Raw genomic sequence first — 9,472 nt, 5'->3', positions numbered from 1 at the left:
TTTGAGTGGCTCAATGCGGTATTACTGCATATATATAATCTGTGTGTATGTGTTATGATGTAAGGAGGTCATATTCAGAAACCAGTGAAACCGAAACTAAATCGCGTTGAAACAGGAAGTGAAGTAAACAGAAGAGCATGACAAAATAACGGTCCACATAACAAAACGTAAACCTGTCAATAAGATCATTAGTAGATTTTTAGCCTATATATATATATAACAGTTAGTTCTGATCCTCGAATCTGACTGACAAGATACTTTTTCTGCTGATATTTCACCTGCGTGTTTTAGACAGGCTGTCAGTCAGTGCAGCTTCATTGTTGCGCCACAAGGTGGCGTTAAGGAACTGTCTTTTAGTGAGTCCTTAAACCGTTCATTCAACTACACGTTCAAAAGCGCTGATTCATTCAAAGAGAGATGTAATGAAACACGATGTTTAAATCATTTTAACTTTGAGCGCCACTTTTAAAGGCTCAGCTGACCAGCAGAGCGCTTAGACAGATTTCGCTTTCCTTGGACATTGTTGAGTTTCTATACCGGTGTAAAACTCATAATTTACGTCTTCATCATCCATAAAATAACTCACAATCAACGAATGCATAATTACCTATTGTCTGGATAGATGTTGTTAGAAGTTTTAGGTACTTTCCCCCTGTGTCCGTCCTGGCTCAGTTAAGTTCGGACCACGTGGAGCTCGAAAGGGTTGTGTTCAGATAACTGGTTACTATTAAGTAATCACTCAGAGACTTATTGTTTTAAAAAGTTAACGAATCACCAATACACTGGTTTCGTTTTATTAAAAACAATAACTCATAAAAAATAACAAAAATAACAGCAAGTAGGCCTCTTCACCACGAAATGTCGGCCCTGCACATTATTCTAACTAGCATTTATATAGCCTTGCATATAATTTGCATTAATCTCACTAAAACCTTCCATAATTCTTCCATCTTCTGCCAATGCTTGTAACTGCCTCCTCCCTCAAAGACAGGAAACATGACCTTTCTCACAGACGCTGTACAAGACAGTGTCAAAAGTTCAAAAGGAAAAATTATAACACCTTTCAAAACGTAAGCGATACATAAGCATATCTGCCTAAACCACAATATAACACCTCTAGCAGGTGTCAAGAACATTTTATGCCACGGCTAAATGATTATGGCCCCAATTAAATGAAGCATAATTCAATTTAGCTAGTTTAAACCATTTGAATTTAGTTTTTGATTTTAATTAATAAATATTAATTGGTATTATGTGAATTACATGTGTTTTAAATCCAAGCCATGTGAATTAATTAAATTCAGTTAAAAATATGCAAATGCACATTTTCCCTGGCGCCAAAAGGAGTTTCCAGTCAGGTTCACGGTGGGAAGTGAAGACATTTTCGTTTCAGCCCCGGAGTTTTCATGATTCGGTCTGTTTGCACAGTAAGTAGCCTAATATTTCATGTAATACAGCACCATTTATTACAGTAAATAGTTTGTTCGCTGTATAAAGAGTATAATATGCTCTAGTTCCGAACAAGAATTTGTTCAACAATTTCACTTCGACCAACGGTCACATCCTACTCCGTGCGCGCACACACAAATAACTTAAATATTACTCTTTTTTTATGTGACTTTTAAGATATTTTTGGATGTAAATGTAGTTTTATAAGCTTAAAATATGCCATTTATTTATAAAGATAGCATCTATTAAAAAAAAAAAAAAAAAAAACTGCTTGTGCTTTCAGAGATGCAAGCTCCAGGCCGACTAAAGCTTTACCACAGCCAGGCCTTCGGGAATCTACGGAAGCCCTGAAACGCATGGTGTGGAAAAAAAAAAGAGGAGAAAACTTCTGGTGAGGAAAAAAAAAGAAGAAAACTTAACTCGTTATTTCGAGATGTTAAGTCGTTATTTCGACTTACCGTATTGTCCCGAATATAAGACGATGTTTTTTTCTTGGAAATACATCTGAAAAAACGCGGTCGTCTTATATTCGGGGTCTAGACTTTGACATGTCAGTAATACACCCACAACAATAGGTGGCGCCAAAAACGCATAAAACGAGTGTGCCATGAAATATGTAAAATAATGTGTGTTGTAAAGATCGCGGGCGAAAACAAAAGAAAAAGAAAAGCTTACAGCGGCACGAGTCGTGACTGTCACGTGACTGTCATGTTAGCCTGATGGGACCAAACTTCCTCTGTAAGTGATTTTAAAACATAAGACAGTACCCAGATTTGAAGACTACAATAAGATTTCACTTCTACTGTTAATAAAATTTTGGTTGGCTACTATGAGATGGATAGCCTAAATGTTATATAAATCAGATGGGCTACCTGTTATTTTTATGGTATATCAAAAAGTGTATATTTTTCAATGTCATTGTTGGTACATTTTACCAGTATTTACCATACTTTCAAAACAAAAATTAAAATAGGAAAAATATGCAATTTGAATATAATTTAAGAAAAAAATTTGTTTTACAAAGAGAAAAACAAACAAACAAGAAAACAAGATTTGGTTTTCAAAAATCCTTTTTCCAAAAGGTACATCTGGAAAAAGGGGGGTCGTCTTAGAATCAGGGTCGTCTTATATTCGGGACAATACGGTATTAAGTCGTTATTTCGAGATATTAACTCGTTATTTCGACATAACTCGTTATTTCGACATAATCACTCGTTATTTCGACATAATAACTCGTTATTTCGACATAATAACTCGTTATTTCGAGATATTAAGTCGTTATTCCGAGATATTAGGTCGTTATTTCGACATAATAACTCGTTATTTCGAGATAATAACTCGTTATTTCGACTTATTAACTCTTTATTTCGACATAAGTCTCATTATGTTAAGGTTTGTATTACTTACATCAGCCACTAGAGGGCAGAATAAGACAGGGAATCAATTTAAGAACGCATTGTAGTTACGATGAGCTTAGTCTTAAGCACTTTTACAAGTTGGTGCTCCAAAATCTCAGAGGTTTTTTTCCCATAAGAAAGGTGTATTTATCATCCATTTCTACTTTAATACAAACATGTATTTTGATTTTTATAGAAATATGACAACAATCATATCTCAAACAGAGATCGCACTGTCATAGTGTTTGGGAATATTAGGCCTAATGCATAATTTAAATACATAATCACATGAAATCAGATTTTAAAATAAAACATTTTAGCAGAGAACACAGCATCACGGTTGTCTGAACCAATGAGCATTAAAGGAACACTCCACTTTTTTTGGAAATAGGCTCGTTCTCCAACTACCCCAGAGTTAATAAGTTGAGTTTTACCGTTTTGGAATCCATTCAGCTGATCTCTGGGTCTGGCGATAGCACTTTTAGCATAGCTTAGCATAGATCATTGAATCCGATTAGACCAGTAGCATCGCGTTCAAAAATGACCAAAGAGTTTCGATATTTGTCCTATTTAAAACTTGACTCTTCTGTAGTTATATCGTGTATTAAGACCGGCAGAAAATGAAAAGTTGCGATTTTCTAGGCCGATTTGGCTAGGAACTATACTCTCATTCCGGCGTAATAATCAAGGAACTTTGCTGCCGTACCATGGCATGATATTAGGTAGCGCCTGAAAGTAGTCCCCAGCTATATTATAACTTAGGTACCTGGCTGGGGACTACTTTCAGGCGCTGCGTAATATCACTGCACCTGCTGCGGCCATGGTACTGCAGCAAAGTTCCTTGATTATTACGCCGGAATGAGCTTATTAACGCTGGGGGAGTTGGAGAATGAGCCTATTTCCAAAAAAAGTGGAGTGTTCCTTTAAGTGTTCCTTTAAGCTGTGTCGTCAGTCAGTCGTTTCCCATCATGCTTTTGATCAGCTCAGTCGGTGGAGAGCTACTGCGCGCGACTGCTCAATCCGACACAGCTGCCTCGCCAAGAGTTTTTTGGCACACGTCAGCATGACATCAGAGCAAGGCGGACGTAACTCTGACACTTTTTTAACCGGTGATTGGTTCTGCGCAGATTTTGCTCTTCTCAAACAAAGCCTCTTCTGTCTCCTGATTCTGTTCCTCATTCGTTTCCATGGTTTTTGATTAATTACTCCACACCTGTTTCAGTTCTCACTGATTACTTTTCTAGTAAGTCCTGTGTTCTTCCCCATTATGTTGTCTGCTCTTATTTGTGCTTATGTGGTCGTAGATTTTCCTGTGGATTATTAAATTTTGCTTTGTATTCCTTCGTCGTGCGCTTACTTTTACAGCCACTGCGCTCCAATAAGGCAATATTTGATACTTTCAAGTTTATTTTATTTTTTTAAACCTTTGTAATGCCTCTAACTTTATTAAATGTATGTCATCTTTTGTGCCAAAGATTTTGATTTGTAAACTTTTATCGAAAGTTTTAATTGAATGAGTGAATGAATGGCTAATTAAACAATAAATTCAATTAAAATAATAAGATACAATCAGGAAGAAGTTACTATATTTAACAATTCATTAAGCATTAACAATTCATCTTTGCACGGCACAGAAGAGCACAAATGTGACATTAAGGAATATTTACAGACTTTTTTGACAAGACTCAGAGGTGGCATTGCATTTCATAATAACAATGTTATGAGAATAATGTTTTAAATATAAAGTTTTAAATATAGAAATATTAAACGATTTAAATGACTCAATTTATACTTTAAAATTGAAACGGAAACGCAGTAGGTGATAGCAAGTCACTGTCTTTGTCACTGAGCATTCATTCAATCGATTCGTTCAAACGGTTAAATCATTTAGGAACGAAGCAAGTGACTGTCTGTACGAATAGGTCATTGAATCATTTACTCAATAGATTTGTTCCAAAATGCAGATTCATTCATAAACCAAACACAGCTGTGTTTGCTTGGAGATGAGCGGCGGCTCAGCTGTGATTTGTTTGGAACTATTTTTGTTGACGAAATAGGCCTAGTGTTCCTAAAATTTAAGTCACTTAATATTAACTTTTCATTAAATGCAAAAATGTATAAAACTGTAGTATAAATTCAATTTCACATTTGCAAACTCCCGTTATAATCATTAAAAGCTGTCACTCGTCTTAGTTCATCGCGATCTCACACACTGTCTATTTTAATTAATAAAGCTCTCTACACTGCAATAAATCTATTATTTACATCGTCTCTACACTTTGTTTATTATAATGAATGACAACACCTGCAGTCTGTTTAGTGCTTTCATGATCTGTGCTGTGAGGAGCACAGTGTTGGGCAGTAACTAGTTACTAGTAATTTAGTTACTGTAATAATATTATTTTTTGCAGTAACTAGCAGTGTAACTAATTACTAATAAGATTTCAGTAATAATGTTACAGTTACTTTCCATAAAACAGCTTCGTTACTTAGTTACTTTTGATGCCTCAACCCCGCTGATTTAAAATCTAACAATCAAATAATTCCTAGATTTACTTTCATAATTTTCATGACTCGCACATGCGTGTGATGTCCCCGGTGCAGCAGGCAAGCTTGGAATATGGAAAAGCTTACATTCAGCAGATATAAATATTGTATTATATTGATTTTGTCAGGAAAAAAGATCTGTTGTGTAAGTTGTGGCTTTACTTTACTCTGGCATTACATCTCTCTGATCAGCATGTGGTACATAATATTAATATAATTTAAAATATTTTTGAAAAATTAAACAGTTTCTTACAAACTCATGTGATTTGATAAAATACATAACGAAATTTAATCGCATTTGGGTAACGGAAAAATTACTTCAAGCTACACGTGACAATTAATGAGATGAATACAACACTTATACTTGAATGCCACTATCAATCATTGAGTGTTTGTAATAACTTCTGACTGCGATCCAATGTGGATTTTGGTCAAATGATGAGGCAGAAATATGTTGTTAGTAATATTGTAGAAGAATTTTATCTGGAAGATACACAGTTACTGCTGTGGGGCGTGGAGAAAAATTCATGTAACTAGTAGTGTAACTAATTACTGTTGCCAGAAAGTAATAAGTAAAGTAACAATATTACTTTTGAAAGGATTAACTAGTAATGAGTAATATATTACATTCTTTGAGTAACTAGCCCAACACTGGAGGAGCAACACTATTGGCTGCAGTCTGCAGGTAGGCCAATCACAAAAGAGAGAAAGGTTTATTTGCAGAACTGGGATTGCTTTTGTAGTCTTTTGAATGGATAAAATATAGAGATCACTTTATTTCCAAATAAACCTATCCAGTTGGAAATAAAACGCCGACCCCCTCGAAATTCACTCCCCGGACTCCGTCCCCCCATTTCCAGCCCAAACACAAACTTGAATTTAACAAACAAAAAATGTCCCAAACATATTTCTAAATTAACTTTATAAAGAAACGAAAAGAAATACAACCACTTTGCTATTGAAGACAAAATTGAGATGTTTAATGGCTGCCGCTGAGTAATGGGGAAGATAGAGGGAGAAAAGACACGGGCTCGGTCGGACTCGGGCCGGTAATTCTGAGAAACTGTTGGACAAGGCCAAAAGGGCCGGGCTAAGTTCTTACGAATTTTGCAAGGAATATTTGTTTAATATTTAACTGTATTTAGGCTAATAGATCTTTTAAGGTGTTTTGAGTTTGATGTTTAATAGATCTTTGAGCTAAATCGTTTAATGCACAGCTAGCCGTTGATTATCCCGTTTATGCCATGGTCATTTGCCAGCATTCACATATTAAAGATGTTAATAATATTTGCGCTGCGACCGGAACGATAAAATTGATGATTACTTTCGTCTGTATTACTATTCAACCAGAACGGCTCTGTATTCAACTGTAACTGTATGTTACTATGTTTACCAATGTTTATAGGAAGCGCATTAATATAGAACGTGATTAAACTGACCTGGAACTACCTGTGCAGTTAAACTAATTTAATCAACACCTGCCAGCCAATCAGAATCCAGTATTCAGACTGACCATGGCATATATATATATATATATATATATATATATATATATAATTTTACTGTATTGTCCTCTTTGTGTGTGTGTGTGTGTGTGTGTTAAATTAATCAATATTTGTTATGAAGAAACAACCGCCTGCACAGAACAAATAGCTACAACATACCACAGTTGTAATATAAATCTATAGGGAAATATCTATTCCCTTAACAGATTTAATATTAGCTATAGGCTATATTTTATTAGCTAATGTTAGACTAAATTTTACATAGCTAATAAATAGGCTAAGCCTATGCAGTTTGACTTTCTCCATAGCATTTTAAAGTGGCTGTTTCTATAAATAATTCAAATAGATCACATATTTGACCATCAACTTCGCCATAGGAATGGCTCGCGCAAATCTTATCACACTTCTCGAGTGCACTGTGAAAGCCATAGGGTGATTCGCGCGACGCTCATGCATTTCAGTCATATTGTGCTGATAACTGCTCTGTTCAGTTCGTAAGTAAAGTTAGCGCTTATATGGGCAGCTGGGCACTCCTGTATTGGAAAATGCAATTTAGCTTATTGGGTTCATATTCTGGTCACATTTGCTTGCTAGTAGGCGATATTATGCATCATCAAATCCTTTATTTAACAAAAAAACAAAACAAAACAAAACAGTAGTTTACAACAGAAACGGCGTGACATAGCACGAACTCTGGTAGCTAATAGCCTGTATAATAATAATAATAATAATGATTTTGGGAACTTTGCCTCAACATCTTAAAACACCACCGCACGCCACTGTGAACGGGTTACCGAGCAAACAGCAGAAACGACGACAAACTCTGAGAAAGACCATGGCAGCTGTCACAAACTCTGGCAGATGCCAAAGGAAGTCTGTATGTGGCATCTGGGTTTGCCACTGGAAGTGGCACTGCTGCCAAATAAACCAAATCTAACAGATAAAAAGCTGTCTGAAAGAGCAATACGCAATTAGCACAAAACTATATAGCTATGTAATTGCTACATACAGTAAGTTAATTGACTATTAGATCACGTAGCCTATTTGAAAAGTATGAATTAGAATATCCAGTAAACGCCTGGGTATTTATGACAAACTTTTAAGGTAGCATTTATGTGCTAGATGAAACTAACTACAATTAAAGTTAGCCTGGCATGAATGTAAATTCCCATTATAAACCTCTGAGATTTTGGAGCACCAACTTGTAAAAGTGCTTAAGACTAAGCTCATCGTAACTACAATGCGTTCTTAAATTGATTCCCTGTCTTATTCTGCCCTCTAGTGGCTGATATAAGTAATACAAACCTTAACATAATGAGACTTATGTCGAAATAACGACTTAATATCTCGAAATAACGATCTAATAAGTCGAAATAACGACTTAATATCTCGAAATAACGACTTAATATCTCAAAATAACGAGTTAAGTTTTCTTCTTTTTTTTCCTCACCAGAAGTTTTCTCCTTTTTTTTTTTTCACACCATGCGGTTCAGGGCTTCCGAAGGAATCTGCCGGCTTCTAATGTGGTTAAACATGACAGATAAATCTTTTTGGACGGGTATTTTTAATCTTTTTAATTATTTGTTCTAGAGCAGTTTGTTTTGGCGGTGGGTAAAGTAATGTTAGTGCTAGCAGTGGCGGCTCGTCAGGGGAGGCACAGTTTCTCCAAAATGTTTGAGGTGAAAATGGAAGGAGGATTTACGTTAATGTTAATAAAATTCACAATTAATTTCAGTTTCGGTTCATGTCTGAGGATGTAGTATTGTAATGTTGTATTTTCATAGCTGTAATACCATAACATGTTACTGAAGTTGGAAAAGCGCCGCTTTTTATCGCGAATGTGCCGAATCTGCTGATGTAATTACAACAGCTAACGTTAAGTGATAGAGAGGCAGAGGGAGAGTTGAAAAAAAAAAAGATGTAAAAACAATGGAATGGAAAACGCGCCATGTGCAAAAAGCCTCCAATCGTTACGATTTGCGTGTTACCTAAAAAAGAATGAACTTCTGTTGCGACTGTTCATTTAAAGCAATGAGGGGGAGACATTGTCAGTAAACCCTTTTCTTGGCTGACTGCGCGTTTATCGATCATCAGCATCGTAAATCCTTGGAAGTTTTTCATGTTTGTATTTTTTAAAAGATGTATATTTATAACACTGTTCTTTGTATTATATTACCTTTGCATCAAATTACAAAAAAAACCCCAAAAAAACTAGTTAACGCTAATGTGAGGGTGTTTCTAATGCAGCGTCTATGGGAGGGACAGTAAATTTGACATCGTTCTCTCCTCTGGCTGCCGCTATCATAGTCAGCTACAAACATGGCTTGACCCCAAAAATTCTAACAAAAGGTTTCTCAGTGGTTTACAGTAGTATCAGATATACTTAAAAACATACTAAAAGTTTACCAAAGTTTGATTCCAAGAAAGGCCCCATTTTCAAAATCGCGCCGTCAGGTCCTTAAAATGACCATTACTCCTTTGTATTCCTCCTAGACCAGGAATACTGGTGCCTGATACATGTTTTGGCCATGTAATAGTCTAATTAGCATATTTTCATGATAGATAAGTGATTAC

General features: G+C 35.7%; 1 protein-coding gene across 8 annotated transcripts in view; it reads left to right on the top strand.

Moving 5' to 3' along the window:
* The first annotated feature begins 1,353 nt into the window (after window positions 1-1,353).
* LOC131536098 (uncharacterized) overlaps window positions 1,354-9,472 on the top strand; it is a 30,279-nt gene continuing 22,160 nt past the window's right edge. For 6 of the 8 annotated variants that reach the window (XM_058768822.1, XM_058768820.1, XM_058768817.1 and 3 more), the window contains exons 1-2: window positions 1,367-1,427; window positions 1,733-1,840. The gene's annotated coding sequence lies outside the window, so the exon portion shown is untranslated. Of the gene's footprint in view, window positions 1,428-1,732; window positions 1,841-1,869; window positions 2,188-9,472 lie in introns of those variants that run through there. The other 2 variants (XM_058768815.1, XM_058768814.1) reach the window with 2 other exon arrangements.

The sequence above is a fragment of the Onychostoma macrolepis genome, chromosome 03 (assembly GCF_012432095.1).
Source record: "Onychostoma macrolepis isolate SWU-2019 chromosome 03, ASM1243209v1, whole genome shotgun sequence".
Classification (NCBI taxonomy): domain Eukaryota; kingdom Metazoa; phylum Chordata; class Actinopteri; order Cypriniformes; family Cyprinidae; genus Onychostoma; species Onychostoma macrolepis.
Note: the sequence above shows the minus strand (reverse complement) of the source record. Positions and strands in the feature narration are given on the sequence as shown.